The sequence below is a fragment of the Protopterus annectens genome, chromosome 3.part0, assembly GCF_019279795.1.
Source record: "Protopterus annectens isolate FY-2018-M chromosome 3.part0, PAN1.0, whole genome shotgun sequence".
Classification (NCBI taxonomy): Eukaryota; Metazoa; Chordata; order Ceratodontiformes; family Protopteridae; genus Protopterus; species Protopterus annectens.
The window spans coordinates 770,548,980-770,566,837 of NC_056731.1; the positions used below are offsets into that span (position 1 = coordinate 770,548,980).

Sequence of the window (17,858 nt, forward strand, 5' to 3'; positions counted from 1 at the left end):
CATAAATGTTTCTGTCCTAATGGTTGTCCATTTATAAGAACTCAACACAACTTATAGCTCCACAATCTGTGTTTCTACCCTCTGTGAATTATGTACCCCAATAATAATCCTACCATATTACATATGATGATTTCAGCTATTGAGTAATGCATACCAATGAAAAGCATGAACGTCTGGGTACTTAAAAGAACAAAGGACATTTTACTTACTGTTGTGTCTTACTGGAAAGGAAAGAAAAGCAGTGAAACTATCCATATCAGCTAACAATACCCTGCATTTAGTGACCATCACAGATACTGTCAGCTAATACCATGGTATTTAGTGTACTGACTAGTATAGGATACGACATCAGGAGTGAACGAATAGCACTGTTTGGGATAGGTGACACTGAACAGGAAGTCTATGAAGTACAGTAGGATACAGAGGAGTGGTTTGTGTGTGTGTGTGTGTGTGTGTGTGTGTGTGTGTGTGTGTGTGTGTGTGTGTGTGTGCCTGTTTTTACGTGTGTGTCTGTGGGGTGGGGTGTATGTGTTGGTAGGGGAAGTACAAGTACAAACCAGGGAATTGCAAATTTGTTAGCATCACTTCTATCCTAACAAAGGTGATATATGCAAGACTCATGTTCCAATACTGACACTTTCATACAACTTTTGCCAGTAGGAAAGCTAGATGATGAATTAGGATCCAAACTGATAACATGAATCGAGAATTATATGACTGATAAGAATCACATATTTGTAAATTATCACTAGTCTATCTAGCAATCTATGCATTTTAATTTCTTTCTAATTTCTTTGTTAAATAAATGCTACTGAGCTCAAACCCTTTTGTAGGAAGTTATTGAGGAAAAGACAACCCAGAAGACATTTAACTCCACTGTGGTAAAGTCAAGACCTCAGTAAATATCAGGTGTAACAGTTGATGGCCAATATGGAATCACAAAAGTCATCACAGAGTTTTAAACCCAAATGTAATACAAAAGGACTATGGAGCTAATTAAAATATCATTAACCCAGAAGAAATTGCATTCCAATGTTATGCTTGTAATAGGAATGATATGATACACATTACCAGGTTATTTGTCATATTCACTGGCCTTTTTGTGTTTTAGCACACAGCCAGTTTTGATGGATGCAAATTGTTGTTTTGTTTGAGATAATAGTTTAGGTAATGGTAGCAGTGCCTTAAGGCTATAACTACATATGGTCACTGATTTTTTGTGTAAGATCAGCTCTTTAACCTTAGTCTTGCCAGGTGATAACATTTGAAATCAATAATCTTAGCAGTACATTCCATGTTTTGGAATAGCAATCCTTCCTCCTGCTTTGTCTTGAGAAACACCAATAAATGTCCCCTGGGATTTTTACATTCATTTAGTACATCACATGCCAATAAGGTTTTGAAATAACATGCAAACAGTTCAGAGTTATATCTGCTATTCTCAGCTTTAATGTCAGACAAGGAAAGGAAGAAATGGTCTTGTAGAGTTACTGATACCTGCTGGCCCCTATATATAGTACTCAAAACATATAGCATAGCATGTGCAGGTAATTATTTTAATGCCAGACAATACAGCCCTGCATTATTGTTGGTAGTAGCACTAAAGGGCTCACAGCACATTTCTTTGTGAGGGGAAATAAGCAATGTTTCCTCCTGCATAGGATATCCAGTCTTTTGTTTGCCTTGGTTACTGCATGTTATATGTGGGAAAACAATGTCATATTTAGTTTTAGGGCCAACTCATAAATAACAGCAAGTTTCTTAGCTCAAACAGTGGCATAGAACAAACAACACTCAAAACTAAGAAAGGTTCTACTGATAACCTCTGGGACAGAGCTCTGGTCAACATTTAACACAGCACTTTCGGTCTTTAATAAATAACAATAAACTTCTTTGGAGAATAAAAGATGTACAAAGCCAGCAAATTTTAAAAAAGGGTGCTTAAAACACATGTGACTTTCAATGTCCAATAACAATACAGAACTAGTAGTTGTGTACTTAAAGGTACAATGTTAAAAAACTACATTTAAAAACTAAGTACCTTAAATACATAATAGTACACTGAATGTAAAATGCACACTCAATTTAAATTCTGAGCTAATAAGAAACATTTAAACATTTCATGGTAGATCAGGCTGAGAGGTGATCATCACCCCAACCGAACAAGACTATTGATATAAAATGATTTTTATTAGCTCAAAAATTAAATTGAGTATGCATTTTACATTCAGTGTACTGTTACGAATTTAAGGTATTTAGATGTTAAATGTAGTCTTTTTAACATTGTACCTTTAAGCACACAGCTACTAGTTCTGCATTGTTATTGGACATTGAAAGTCACATGTGTTTTAAGCACCCTTTTTTTAAAAACAGCTGGCTTTGTACGTCTTTTATTCTCTGAAGAAGTTTATTTATTTAAGAATGAAAACGCTAAGTGTTAAACATTGTCTGGAGCTCTGTCCTGGTAATTATCAGTAGAACCTTTCTTAGTTTCAACTTTCTTAGTTGTCTTATCAACTGTACTCTGTTGATGGAGTGCCTTTATAAAGTTAGATCCAGTTAATCCTAAATGAGTGTCCTGGTATGCTGATCTTTGTGGAAAGAAAAGGGAAAAATGTTGCTGCACTTGTAATTGTTCAAAGAGGCCAACATTTGCAAGTCTTGCCTCATTGGTGGAAGGTAGACAAAACTGCTGAAGGACTGTGGGACCACTCATGCAGTATCAAAAAAAAAAAACAATGTCTGACTCTGTCCTTAAGTGAAATGGCCTATCCAGGTATGAATGTTGCTATGGCAGAATGACCAATAATTATGGCACATTCCCACAGCTTCTTGGCTTCTCAGTAAAAGGGGGTACAACTAAGTCCCTTCCTACCATGTCTTGCAATTGAATGGCAATCATACCCTGAAAAAGAGAGTCCTGAAATGCCTGCAATGTGAGGGGGACCTCTCATCCCCAAAGAATTTATATATAGACTAAGCTCATGCTGTAACCAAGTCCATTAGACCATCCTCCTTAAACAATACTCTTGTCACCCATGTCAGACACATCTTTAGTGACTGTCACATTTGGTGTACATGGGGTGAGTGAATTACCTAGAGCCAGACTGGGAAGTTGAAGCTTCCAATGGCGATATTGGTAGTATATCTGAAACATTCTTACTGTGCTAACATGTAGTCTGTACACTGTGACCACTGAATCTCGACAGTTCATCACAAAACCCTTATTCAATAACCTTATGAAGGGCACCATGAAAATTGCTGTTGTTGCTTCTGCCATTTGATCCAGCACTTGGATGCAGAGAGATAATGTTACTGTCTGTGTAGAAAGAAGGTACAGCTGAAACACAAAAGTTGGAATTCTGTCCTGTGGATGGCTGGCTGTCCATGACAGAGTATCTAACCAGACTATATGAAGGTCAGTATCTTTGACTGCTCCATTTGGGACTTTGCAGTGTTCAAAGACATCCCTCAAAGATTGGAGACATTGAATAGTGTCTCATTTGGCTGTATTAATACCTCCTGACTGAGGGTAGCTAGGCAGCAGTCATCCTAATTACAGAGTACTTTTGTTCACTACAGATTGAATTGTGCTGTCACTGCTGCCATGTATTTGGTAAACATCCTGGTGGTTGTGGTGAGACCAAATGGGAGAGTCCTAGACTGAAAATGGTTGGCTCCTATCCTGAAACTCAGAAACTTGCTGGACTCCTTGGCTATCGTGATATGCAGGTATGTATCCTGGATGCTTAAAGATCATATTCAGTTCTTCACTGATATGCAGGGAAGGACTAACTGTACATTGATCATCTGGAAATTTGTTGTCTGAAAGAACTGATAGAGACAGCTGACATCCAACACTAATCTCAGGTGCTATGTTTTCACTGGAAGGAAAATTAACTTTGAATAGTTTCTGTTCCTGTGAGGCTGCCTGCATTTTTAAAGAGGTTGTAGACCTTTTTTCAAGCTTTACACTTCAGATGAGATTGGATGTCTGTAATGGGGTGGGGTGCAGGAGGCATCAGACAAGCTAGAAAGAGGAAAGGTAGGGTGCAACTTCTGGATATGATTTCCCTTATCAATTTTTCCAGTGTGATGGCCTCCCATGCAAGAAAGTGGAGAGGCACATGACCCCTCAGGGGTGTTACTGCTGATTCTCAGATGGAAGGGAGAAAAACCCATGCTTTTGGTGACCACATCCAAGTCTGGGATGTTGTCCATTATGGAAGCAACTGCACTTGCACTGATGTCTATTAGAATGCTGTCCTCCTGTTTGCTTTCCTTAAACAATACATTGTTGGGATGTGTGCAATTATGAGAGAATGTCCACTGAGGACTAAAGAACTCAACACCAAAGGTTGTAAGTATCTAGCCTTCTTGCTCACTCTTCTGCAACTTGGCATCCTCCTTAGGGGTTAATATATCAGTCTCTTCAAAAACATCATTGTCAAAGAATGTGTTGAAGCTTTCAGCAAAATTACAATGTCAGAACCAAAATGCCTGTGAATTTATGCCTGAATTAGCTACCCCATTTTTTCCATTTGATGAATTATGGATAAATCACACAGAGAGATGATAAGTATAAACTTAGTGTTCAATGGGACTTGAACTTCCTGTGGCAGTCTCCAAATGATAACGTGCTAACACCTGTGGAAATCTGATCATTTGGGTAAAATAGTTTATCTCCTTAATAGAACATGTAGTAGATATATAACTGTGCTTGCCAAAATGTCTAATGCTCTGGATTTCTTGTCACATGGGTGAACTGATGGACTCTCATCTGAGAGTCCTTTTTGGGGGTTGCTGCCAGAACTATGAAGTCAAACAGAAGAGTCTTATTGCAAGATTCCCAGTCCTTCACAGGCCAGACAATCCTGTCCAAGCTCCTTGGCATAGACATTAATACACCTGGTTCTTGTTATGCCTTCTGCATGACAAGTACAGCCATCTTGCTCTCTGTTGGAAATATCCAAGAGTGGACTAGAAAGACTCTTGCAGGAATTTGTTTTGATGAGAAGCTTTAGCTAACTGACCAAGCCCTTTTCTGGTGTATAAGCACAAGGTTCTTCCCAAATGTTCTTCAGGTGCGGCCACTGGAGAATCTTCTCCATTTTTATCAGCATCCAGGGTAGGAGAGTCCATAGAGGAGTCTATGTACTTTTTGTAGCAGCATTATTTTTCTGTGGTGACTTGGATGGAAGTGTCTAAGAATGAAGAAGCGGCATCGAAAGATACCATAAATCTATCCCTACATCAGCTTTCTGCCCTTCAACCCCTCTGGTGAGACTATGGATAGGTTAAAGGATCAAATCCATAGATGTCCAGGGCTAAGGATGATGCAGTTGAGTGGTCCCAGGATTGGTCCATCAACAGCAACGTTTTCATCAATGCCTGATTTTCCCACACTGAGAATTATACCTGAGGACATGGTGACAATTGGTCTGGTGGCTTGGAGATAATTGGCATTGAAAAGCTGTATGATTCTCCTACCCTAATCATTGGCACAAGGTACAATGTCAATGTTGAGGCAGACATAAACAAAGTCATTAATATCCTAAACAGATTCGGGGCATTGGTATCATGGTTGGGGTCTACTGCACGATATTTATGATCTTTGTTCTGGTAACACTCTGTGTAGACCAAGTCAGGACTGAAGCCACTGACATCAAGGGAAAAACTAATGCTGATGCAAAAGGAGAAACTGACTGCAAAAGAGGAGACTGTGGTTGAAAACTGGCCTTGGTTGTACCAGTACCAGATACGGGAACACAGAGGAGGCATCACTATGGGGTAAGTTAATAGAATCTTTAATTGCTGCACTAGAAGCAGAAGCTGAAAAGAAGACAACTATCTTCATCTGAGCCTTTATTAATGCCCTCACCATCTTCTCCCAGTCTAGGCTCATTGAAAAAGGGGGGCTGCAGACAAAACGTCAAGAAAACAGACATGGCAGGTTGAAGTCTGGAGGGAGCTAAGAACTTTGACAATTTATGCTCATATGCAGAAGAAACACCATTCAATTATTTCCTTGGAGCAGCATCTGGATTTTACAACAACATCAACTTATAGTACAACAAAACTAGATGGTTATTTGTACTGAGCCCCTTGGACAGACTTGAAAGCAGAAGATGACACACTGTTGACAACTGGAACATTGGGATGGGCCAGAGAAGACCTGGAAGAAGACCTAGAAAATGCCTTTTCCTCCATTTAATAGTTCTCCTATCTGTGTTTCTAAAATTCTTCTGATGGTCCTTCTCTGGGTAACAAACCCTTCAATATCAGGTTATTCCTACATGCATGCAAAGTTCTGGACTGGACTGGAGTGACTCATAAACTGAACAATTTACATGTTATATACAATGTATTTTATTTTTAAGCATGACTTTATGCTTACATTTCTGGCACTTCTTAAAACTGGAATGCTATTCCTGTTTATCCTGCTTGTCCTTTTTGACTCTCCATTCAACTATCTAGGGAGAACTCACCCAAAATGGATTTTCTGAAGCACAAAGCTAATGGAAGACCCCAGTTGAAGCAGCTAGTCCACCATAATACCCTATATAAAATGAAAGTCTGTTCAAGGGAACTGGGACGCCACCACACAACTTAGAATTTACAAGTATAAATGTAAAGATCTGACCATGAATCTCTTCAAAAAATTAACAACAAAGAATAAATAATTTTTTTATGTAATTCTTTAACAAATGTAATGAAAAATCACAACAAAGCTTACCTAAAGCTGTCTCTCAGTGTAAGCTGAATCACGGCAAATAAGAACTGGAAACAAAAAAAGGCATGGAGCATTAGGAGAGTTGGGGAAGGAGTTACAACTTAGGAAAGTCTTAAAGGTGTCAGACTAAGTAGTGCCTATTGGGGGAAAACCATAGAAGTCAAAGTGGATGTACTAGATCATGTATGACCACATATTATTTGCACTTCCTGCACTTGCATTTATGACTTTTAATCCCTTGTGCTCAATGGTGCTCTTGCAGTTATCTCTAGAGTTGGGTGTAATGCAGAGGTAAAAAGTGCAAGTGTTAAGTTATTGCTTAGTTTCCTTTGGGTGAAGAGTGTAAACCAATAAAGCTGCATGGCACAATCATTTTTGTACTTGAAAATAGTTTATTTACATTTGAGTGATCATTTAGCAACTGGGAGATCATATTAGCAACATGAACTAGGTTACTACTTGAGGAGCCACAGATGATATCCCTGAGTAAACATAACACATTATGCTATAAAAACAGAATTCACACAAGATTTCATTTTGATTGTGAAGAGGTTCGAACTTTCTATTGTGCTTGCAGCATATAGCTCCCATTAATGCCAGCTAAACATGACATGGAGAAGAAGGATAAGGTATACGCTTGGTCTGTATTCCTCATGCACTGCAGTTTTTTTTTTTTAACCTAGCTATTGAATTTTGCAATCAGTAACCTGTACTATTTGATATGGACATTAATTTTGGGATGCATTTGTTATTAATAGGACTGGAGTGGCTGTGCTTCACTGCTGAGCCTGTTAAAATGATTCAAATTTGAAGTAGAGTACTTGCAAGTAAAAAGAGGGGGCTTTCATGAGTGGAGGGTGAGAGTGTAGTAAGCTTGTCCTAAACAGTGCCCTCCATAGTATAGGGATAAAGGGTGCAGCATAATATTTAATTACCTTGTGATGTGAATATCCCACCAATGACACCAATATGTGATGAGGATATCCCACCACTGCCAACCAATATGTGATGACCCTCCACCTCTGGGCCAATAACTAAGGAGCCTCAATCTTCACCACTGGCATCACTGGGGGGACGTTCACTGTGAAGATAACAGGTACACACACAGTATCTCCAGATGCACCTCTCTGCATCAAGCACAATCAAGCACAATTTCCATTAAGAGCATGCAGGGAACACAGTCAGTTCTGAGCTGGTTCCTCTTTCTTTCTCCATATCCCCAATAAGTCTCTGCACTGGCACAGCTGTAGGGCTAAGTCCTTAGCCGGAGTTCCAAGCCAAGTCCTCCAATATTCTCTCTGTCCAACCAGTGTTTCGTGTCCCTGCCCAAGTAGCTGACATGCACACTCTTTGAGATTTTATTTGCACACACACTTACACACACACAAACATACACACACACACACACACACACACACACACACACACACACACACACACACACACACACACACACACACACACCTGGGAAATGCTGGCACAGGTTTACTAGCTATGCCCCCTTTTGTCCAGACTATAAGGTAGTTAGCACTGTCAACAGAACCCATTGCCAGCTACTTTAAGGCCCTTAACAAAGGGTGTCCAATTTTACTGTGTAAAATTAATATTAATACAAATGGCATTTTGACCAAGAGTGAGGCTATTAGGAGTGCCCACACAGTGTCACCAAATAAATATGCAAATACTCTCAAAACTTAAATATCTCTACAAAGATCAGCCACAATGAAAGGTTTAAATATATTTAATAATAAATAGTAAAAGTACAAGAAAATACTAAGTATATATTCACAGTGACATCAGAGTTCAAAATCACAGGAAATATGTAAAATAGCATTGAAGGACAGTCGCAGACAAATAAAGAAGAAACCACAGGAAACCAGTATAAAAGCTCATTTGAAGCTAGACAAGAAGGAAAGGAACAGGAAACTGTGGAAACTCTGATGTCAATGTTGAGGAGTGATAGGCCAGTGAGTTTCCATATGACAAAACAACAGATGACACAGGATGAAATTGAAGAGAATGTGCCACAAGAAGATGTTGTAGAACTTTCTATAGAATGCCCGCAGGAAATGGAAAACAAGGGATGTGCCCACAGTATGGAAGAAAAGGAGTTGAGAAGATTTGCTTGATTTAATAGACAAAGACAGATACATCAAGATCAATGAGAGAAATAGACTGCAGAAGATTAATAAAACCCCAAAAGTCAGAAGCTTGATAAAATAAATGAACACAGTAATTAAGACTGTCCATAGAGATCCATGCGATATAGCAGAAGTAAACAGGATATATTACTGTGCTGCTAAATTAATAACTGATAAAATTCTACCACAGGAACATAGGGTAGCGAGGGAAAGGGGGTGGCGAAAGCAAATACCATCATGGAAATATCAAATAGAGAAAACTATAAATCAGCTAAGAGAAGAAGTGTCATTGTTGGAAGATTATAGAAGAGGGAACAGATCAACAAAAATATTAAGAAAGACAGATGTGATAAAAGCAGTGCATAGTATTAGAACAGGCCAGGATCTATTATGCATTATTGGAGATAACAAACTAAAAATTTCAGAACAGGTGGAAAGACTCAGAAGATATGAAGATAAATATAACGGAAAAGCACAAAATAAGCAATTCATTGATGACCCATTAAAGTTTTATAGAGAATTGGGAAATAAGGTAAAAGGAATTGATAGTCTGCCGAAAAAAGAGGAAGTAGATACATTTTGGAGAAGTATCTATGAAGATCCTGTGGAACATAACAAAGATGCTAAATGGATAGAAGAAGTAAAAGAAAGAATAAGAAGTTTAAAGGTGCAGGATATGAAATGGGATGAAATAACAGCCAGAGGGATTGAAACAAAGTTGAGAAAAGCCTCTAATTGGAAAACCCCAGGCCCAGATGCAGTACCTAACTTTTGGCTTAAAGTATTAACTTCTTTATACGAGGATCTAGCCATGAGGAAGAGCTATTTATATGCACACCCTGAACAGACACCACACTGGTTAACAACAGGAAAAACAATGCTCTTACTTAAGAGTGAACCTGCAAGCTACCCTAATAATTATAGACCAATTCTGACGATGTATAAACTATACATGGGGATTGACGCCAACAGTTTATAGTAATTTAGAAGAAAACTCAATTATGGCAGTAGAACAAAAGGGCAATAAAAGAAAGTCATATGGGACAAAGGATCATTTGTTGTTAAAGTTATAGTGGAGAACTGTAAGAAAGGGAAGAATCTAAGTATGGCATGGATTGACTATAAAAAAGCATTTGATAGTATCCCACATTCACGGATAAAAGAGTGCTTAAAAATGTATAAGGTACATCCTACACTGATTGATTACATTACAGTAACCATGAAACAGTGGCAGACCACTTTGCAATTAAGCCATGATAAAGGACAAATTATTATCCCAGGGATAAAAATCCAAAGAAGGATATTCCAGGGTGACTTCCTGTCGCCATTGCTATTTTGCCTTGCCAATAATCCATTAAGCTGTTTACTTAACAGCTTAGGTCATGGCTATAATTTAGCTTCTAGAAAACAACAAAGTCTAATGACTTCTCATCTTCGCTTTGTCGATGATTTAAAATTGTATAGCTCATCAGATAAGAAACTGAAAGCACAGCTGCAGGTTGTTAAAACTTTTTCAGATGATATTGGAATGTCATTTGGTCTTGATAAATGTGGAAAAGCAACCTTTAAAAAAGGAAAATTGCAGCACCAGGAAAACATCAGTTTGGGACAAGAAGGTGATATAAAAGAACTTAAGCAAGAGGGGGTGTATAAATACTTGGGAATTGGTGAAGGAGCAGCAATAAAACATGAACAAATGTGAATAAAGATTAGTAAGTAGTACTTTAGAAGACTTAAATTAATCCTGAAAACAGCATTGACGCCTAGGAATAAGATCCAAGCTATAAATCAGTTTGCTCTTCCTGTCCTAACTTATAGTTTTGAAGTGATTGACTGGCCCCAAAAAGTGTTGGATAGACTGGATATTAAAACAAGAAGGTTGCTTCATGCTCACCAAATGACTTATAAAAATCATTGTATACCAAGATTATATATTCCCCATTCCGAAGGAGGGATGAGCCTCCTTGAAATTGATTACATGTATAGATCTGCAATTGTGGGACTCCACACATATCTACTGACCTCACAAGATCCAAATGTGGTGAAAGTTTTGAAACTTGAGGAGAATAAACCTAAGATTACATATCTGCTTAATTTAGCAGAAGCATATCGACGTCAAGCAGGAATGGAAATCAAACCAGAAGTTGATAAACATCAGGCAGCAACTGAATGGGCTAAAAAACAAAAGAAAGAATATAAGGTGAAAGACCAGATGAGAAGGCAAGAAATGTGGAAAAAACATAAATATAGTTGCACGTATAGAAAACTTCTGGAAGAGCCTCATGTTGATCAAGAACGAATGCAGGAATGGTTAAGGAGAGGTAAATTTACATCAAGAAATGAAAGGTTAATATTGGCAGCCCAAGACAGTTGGCTATGTACACGCTGGTTTACTAAGTCCATTGAACATGTGGGAGAAACAGACATATGTTGGTTTTGCGGAACCAAACTGGAAACAGTCACACACCTTATTGCTGGTTGCAACTCTCTAGTGGCAGAGGGACTGTATACTGAAAGGCATAATAATGTGACGTGATTGGTACACTGGAGATTGTGCAAACTTTATAATATTAAAGTGGCTGAAAAATACTGGAAACATGAGCCACAGAGAATCATAGAAAATTATGAAGTTTACATCACATGGGATCACCCAATACCAACAGTCCAAAAGATAGATGCTAGAAAAGCAGATGTAGTGGTCCAAGAAAAAAAGACAAAAGTAGTATTGGTCATTGAAATCGCCACACCTAGTGACTACAGTGTCTTGCGTACAGAGAGACACAAAGTCATAAAATACCTCGATCTGCAGCCAGAAACAAGAGCCATGTGGAAGAAACATACCCAGACAGTTCCAACAGTAGTAGGAGCAACTGGTCTTATAAAAAAGAATTTACAATCATATTTAGATATGTTACCAATTCATGTAACACCATATGAATTACTGGGCACATTGCGGGTGCTGAGAAGTGCACTTTTACCTAACATCAAAGAGTGAAACAATACTAATTTCATGAACTTTAATCGTACTTTGACTTAGGAAAGGGGTCCATTCCCGTCATGGTATTAGAAACCCAAAAGACTTGGAGAAATTAAAAAAGAAGAATATCTAAACTAAACTTCACCGCATTCCTGACTGATTTTACGAGAATCACTATTCCCTACTTACTCAATAGAGTAAGGCAGATGATGTGGTGAATGGTCCTTCTTGTTGTCAGGCCTAAGACAGAATACAGAATGTTCAGCTTCAATAAGAGACTTCTCAAAATAATACAATAAATATTACTTCTGAGGTGGCTTGCAGAATGACATCACTTCTGGTCATCTGACTTCTAGCATCCATGTAAATCCCCCATTGCTGGAAGGTAGCAGGATTTAGCACCTACCCATAAAAATGCACACACAAGTGCTTTCGCTCAAATCTGTCGCAGGTGCTGGAAGTCATAAAACAACTGCATGCCTCCATACTGCCAGAGTAGTAATTAGTTCACCCCAAAGACAATACCAAAAGCTTCCTAGTACAGACTTTGTGTCTCTGCATACATTGAAACCTGTGAGATAGCATCTTTATTGCCTAGCCTATAAAGAGATTTAATTTCTGATATATTTTAAAGTTTGCTGGACTGTAGTTAAACTCCTGATTTCCAGTTTTGTCTGTTAAAACATATACATTTAAACAGTTACAATAGAGCATGTACAATTCTGTTCTCTCCAGTAGGGCACACTGTGGATACATTTCAAACACAAGCACTTTACAAATACCTTTTCAACACAAATGTCTGTACATATCAGTTTGATATACACATGACATATTGTTTTAATACATTTGTAACACCAGCATCTCATATGACATACAGTTCTTGCCGCGGTATAAAAGCCATGACATACAGTTCTAATACATTTGTAACACAAACATCTTGTATACATCAGTTTGATATTCACAAATGACATATAATTATTTACAAAATTCCAGCTACTGTGCTGGCAGTACCTCCTTTCATCACATAGCCTATGGGTAAATCAGAGGTGAAACCCTTAGGTGGAGGGCCGGACATGGAAGACAAGTCCATTCAAGGAACAATCTCTAGGACAAGTAGGTAATGAGCAGAAGAATATATGCAGTAACTGAAAGTGTACAAGTATGGGTGAGGAGTCAAAAAGACTGTTGAAATGAGGGGGCAGATGGTAAAATGACCTCAAAATATAGGATTTCACTGAGGGAGAATTATAGCCAATAGATGACTCAAGTAAGGAAACGAAGTTTGAAGGACTTCAGATCTGCTGTTAATGTAGTAGGTGTGTGCTAAGACAAGAAAGCACTGGTGCAGGCAGCTAACCAGCGAGGCAATTAAAACCAAGCCAAGTGCTAGAAGCAGATAAGGAAAATGGATTTTGTACATACAGTATAAGTTAACCACAATAAGCCAGAATGATAGTTTTACTTAGTCTAGGTAAAGTGTATCTCTTTTGGAAGGGATGGAACAGAAACACAACAGCTTACTAATAAACATGCATTTATTAGTGCAGCATGTTGATTGCATTGGTGGTGAACTGTAAGAATAAGGTAGGAGGAAGGAAGAGACAAAACTGAGGCAATGTACACCATATCAGCTTCAACCCCCTTTTTCCTAATTTGCACATGGGATAAGGTGTCACATCAACAGCAACCATCATCAAGAATCAGTGTTCACATTGACATATAATGGCGTAAAATTAATTCTTAAGAGTAACAACTTGTAAAGCTCAATGTGTGTAAACATTTGTAAATGTTTCTTTGCTGGTGTGCATCATGGTGGATGCTGTGCACAATTAATACTAATTCATCGCTGGTGCTTAACATAGTACTGTGCATCATGTCAATTAATTCTGAGTATGGTTTATGTGAACTGTATATTGCAACAATCAGGATGTACATGGGGAAGCAAAAGACATACATTATAGTCATACACTACTTGATCTGAGAAAGCTATCACCCCCCCGAAGTCATTTTATATCACGACTTTTGTGACATTTACTACCCCATCATTTTCTGTCTTCTTTCACATTAATGTGTAATGCGAGTGACTGAGAAATGGGTGACGTTTTCACTTGTAAGGACTGGTGTGGACAGTTCTGATTTCAAAATATTTGTTCCATGTCTCACAACAATCACAAGTAGGACATGAAATGTCTTGTTTTTTTTTTTTTATCTTTTCCCCTCAAAAGAAGAAAGCCACAGTATTTTTGCAGGATTTTTTGATTTTTTTACAATTCTTAAGCTGACACAGGCAATGAATATTATTAAATATGAATTTTTTAAGATTGACAAGAGGGGTGTGTCTAATAGAGTACTTCAAGTGGTTCACAAGATATACAGAACTAAGTGAACCAATCAGAGTAGGTTATTAAGCACAACACCCACATGTTGTTCTCTAAACCCCCCCCCCCATGAATATTCATTGCTAGTACCAGCTAAGACTCAATGTGACCACTGTTATCTTCATCTTTGTATCACCTAATCCATATTGTAAGCATTTATGCAAAAAATCCTTGAATATTAACAAAAATGTCTTAACATTAATTTTAGCTTACATTGCATTATATACTATTTATTACAAACACTGAAACTGTGCATTTTATATTGCAGCTAAGAGATTACTGACAGTTGTATAACTGGTTGCCATCTTGCTGCAGTCTGTGAATAGTGAGAGTTGAAGGACTGAGGCCAATTGTTTCTTAGATACCAGCAGTTATCTGAGTAAAAGTATTGTAGCATGCTACTGTTTGCCAACTAAATATGCTCCCGTAATTAACAGAAGAAGCTTGAACAGCTCCTGCAATCAAAGTCTGCCTGATGTTCAGGTAGTATACCTTATAGTTACTAGGAGATAGAGGGAGGAGCAAAGGGACCAGGTAAATGGTTGGGCTGCTCATGTGTCCCACAAAAAAAAAATAGGCTGGTGGGCTCTTTACCAGAGAATGAGATGTCCATTGTGAGCAGTGTTCCTATATTTATGCAGATTCTTGTTAAAAATGTCAAATCACATTGATGGTGCAGGGCGTACTTAGGCTTAGTATGGTATGCTAAGTTTTATTAATTAAACATCCTGAAAGTGGCTTGTTTCACATATTGTAACCAAATTAAAAACAAATAATATGGAAGTATGGTTTATAACATGTTTGATGAGCTGCAATGACTTGTAACAAAGACAACTTATTGACAATAATGTATTTTACTATAGGTTCATAGGTTCATAGGATGATACTAGGCTATTAGCCTGGAGGCCGTTATAAGCCTAGCCAAGAATTTTTCCCATGTTTCCACAAATCAGCACCTGTTCTCTTATCCAGCAGGGACACTGGTGGGATCCCAGGGGTGTCTATTCCACAGATGGGGGATTCTTTGGGAACCAAATCTATCCCGCCTATAAGTTCTAGTAATGTCACAGACCAGGATGAGGTCTTGCATGCGGGTTTCGCAAGTGGAGTTTGACTTACGGATATGCAGCAACTTCTTCAAGGCTGGGTCTGAGATGGCCTTGCATGCCAGACACAGGTCTCCTCTAAGCAGTCTGTATGAGAATGAGTACAGGGACAGGGCTTTTAGCCTTTCTATAGAATAGGTGTTTGAGACCCTGGATTTTCCTGGTCAGGAACCTCTGTGGTCTCTCCAGCTGCTGCATGTGCTTGGCAAGGTACATGCCGAAGGGGGGCATTGTATTCAATAATATGTCTGATAAGGGAGGAGTACAGAGATGTTATAACCTCCTTGTTCCTGGATAAAATACCCTTATTTATGAGGTGGGCCATGTAGAAAGCCTTCTGTACAACAGAGGCAACATGGTGGTCAAAAGTCAGGTTGTTATCAACCTGAGTGTCCAAGCCCCTCACGACTGATTGCATGCTTAGTTCATTGTTATTAATGTGATACTTAGTGGGGGTGCCATTTTCCCCAAAGGGGATAATGATGCATTTTTTGGCATTCAGTTTGGGGCCATGCTTCTGTCATCAGTCATTAGCTTGGGTAAGGCCCTCTTGGAGGATGTTCGCATCACTTGGGGAATTTAAAACAGCACTCAGCTTGCAGTCATCTGCAAGCTTTGTCAGCCACAGACCACTGGTTTTGGCTTGCACCTCAGAAAAGTATATACCAAACAGTAGAGGCCCCAAGACTGATCTATGGTGTACACAGCTTGTTAGTGCTGCACTACTAGAGATAGCTTCCCCTGTTTTAACTGAATGGGTTCTATCAGTGAGACAGTTAGCTATCCATCTGGTAACATACGAGTTGATGCCTAGCTGGGGGAGTTTATATATTATACACAAGTGGGGAATAGTGTCGAAGGCTTTGGCTAGGTTAAGGTAAGCAGTGTGCACTGTTTTCTCCTTGTCCATGGTTTTGGTGACGGTTTGAAGAAGTCAACCAAGTTTAACAGGCATGATCTCCCTTTGACAAAACCAAACCGTGTGGGGTTAAGCATTTGGAGGTTGCCAATGTCCTGGCCTTGCAGATCAGGCTAGTTAGACTGATGGGCCTATAACTGGCTGGGTCAGTGGACGATACGCTTTTGTGTAGAGGGATGACAGTGGCTGTCCTCCATTTGGCTGGGGCAAAGCCAGTGCTCAGGCTTTGGTTGAATAAGGTGCCTAATGTAGCTGAGAGCTCATGCCTGAGTTCATGCAGGATACAGCCAGGGATGTTATTAGGTCCCAAGGAGACTGTATTTTTTGCCTTTGAGAGGACATTGAAGACATGCTCCCTGAGGATGAGGGGAGGGAGGCAGGTGCTGGGGATATCCTGGTTTACTAGATTTGTAGAGGTTGCAAAATCCACTTCCATTATAATGTCAGAGGATATAAAAGCTAATTTACAATATTTTTGTAAACTTGGAACATAAAGGGGAAATGCAATGGATGACATGCTTTTGCAGCTATAATTATTAGAGCAGCAACTTACAAAGAACAATGTGACATAAGACAGACAGACATACTCTGTGGGGGACCAACAAGGACATCTCATACATGCAGTCTGTGTATTTAAGATTTTAATGCAGTATTGAATGTTTTGTGTTGCTCCTGTAGTAATTAGCTGAAGATACTGTTGGCTTGGAATAGACATACAGTTATAACACTGTCTGTCAAACTGCCAGTGCACAAATAGGGTAAGAGCTTGGTCATATCACATCACAGAGGGCTGAATACACAAATGTTCCTAGCGACACAATAGTAGCAATACTCTGTCAGACATTTCAATATGGTCTACGGTTATTTATTGCTCATGGATCCATAAGTCACAGGCAGCTGTGAATTCAGTGGGTCTGTGTGAGACAGAGAAAGATTTTGTGTGTGTGTGTGTGTGTGTGTGTGTGTGTGTGTGTGCGCGCGCATGTATGTGTGTGTAAGTGTGTGTATACCTTTATAACATCTATGTATCAATCAATTAGGGGTTGCACAATTGCTCTGTAGTGTTTATAGTATGAGTTATCTCATAATGATCAATGTTTTTAAAGAATAAAATAACAAACTGGCAAGTTAACTGCTTTAACCTGCTTAATAATAGAGCCCTCGCTTTACTTATCTTGTATTGTAATGTAAAAAGGGAATATAAGAAGGATGGTACCATCTTCACCTAAAGGACAACCCATATTGTCTCCTTTGCTCTGTATCATGTACGCTCTAATTCAACTCAGAAAATGAATCCAAAATATGACCCTAATATTGAAATATTCATAAGTCTTGTGATGAGGAGTCACATAAAAGGATCAAAAATTTAGAAGAAAGCTCTAAAATGCACTACAGAGCATCATCCATCATCCTACGGTTTTTGGTGTCCTAATGTCCCCCCAGACCACCAGCTTAATTCAGTTATTTCTTTCAAAGTTATTGGGGAACTGTCTTGGTCACATCAAATGTGATGCCATATGTTTTCCACACCCCTACCCTACTTTGGATAGAGGAACAGGTGGCAGTCCTAATAATGGGTACTATGATATCATCCAGTATGCAAA

General features: G+C 38.8%; 1 protein-coding gene across 4 annotated transcripts in view; it reads right to left on the bottom strand.

Annotated features, from left to right (window-relative positions):
* Positions 1–17,858, bottom strand: part of LOC122796547 (collagen alpha-1(XV) chain-like) — a 1,635,928-nt gene that overhangs the window by 1,061,317 nt on the left and 556,753 nt on the right. The gene's annotated exons all lie outside the window — the stretch shown is intronic.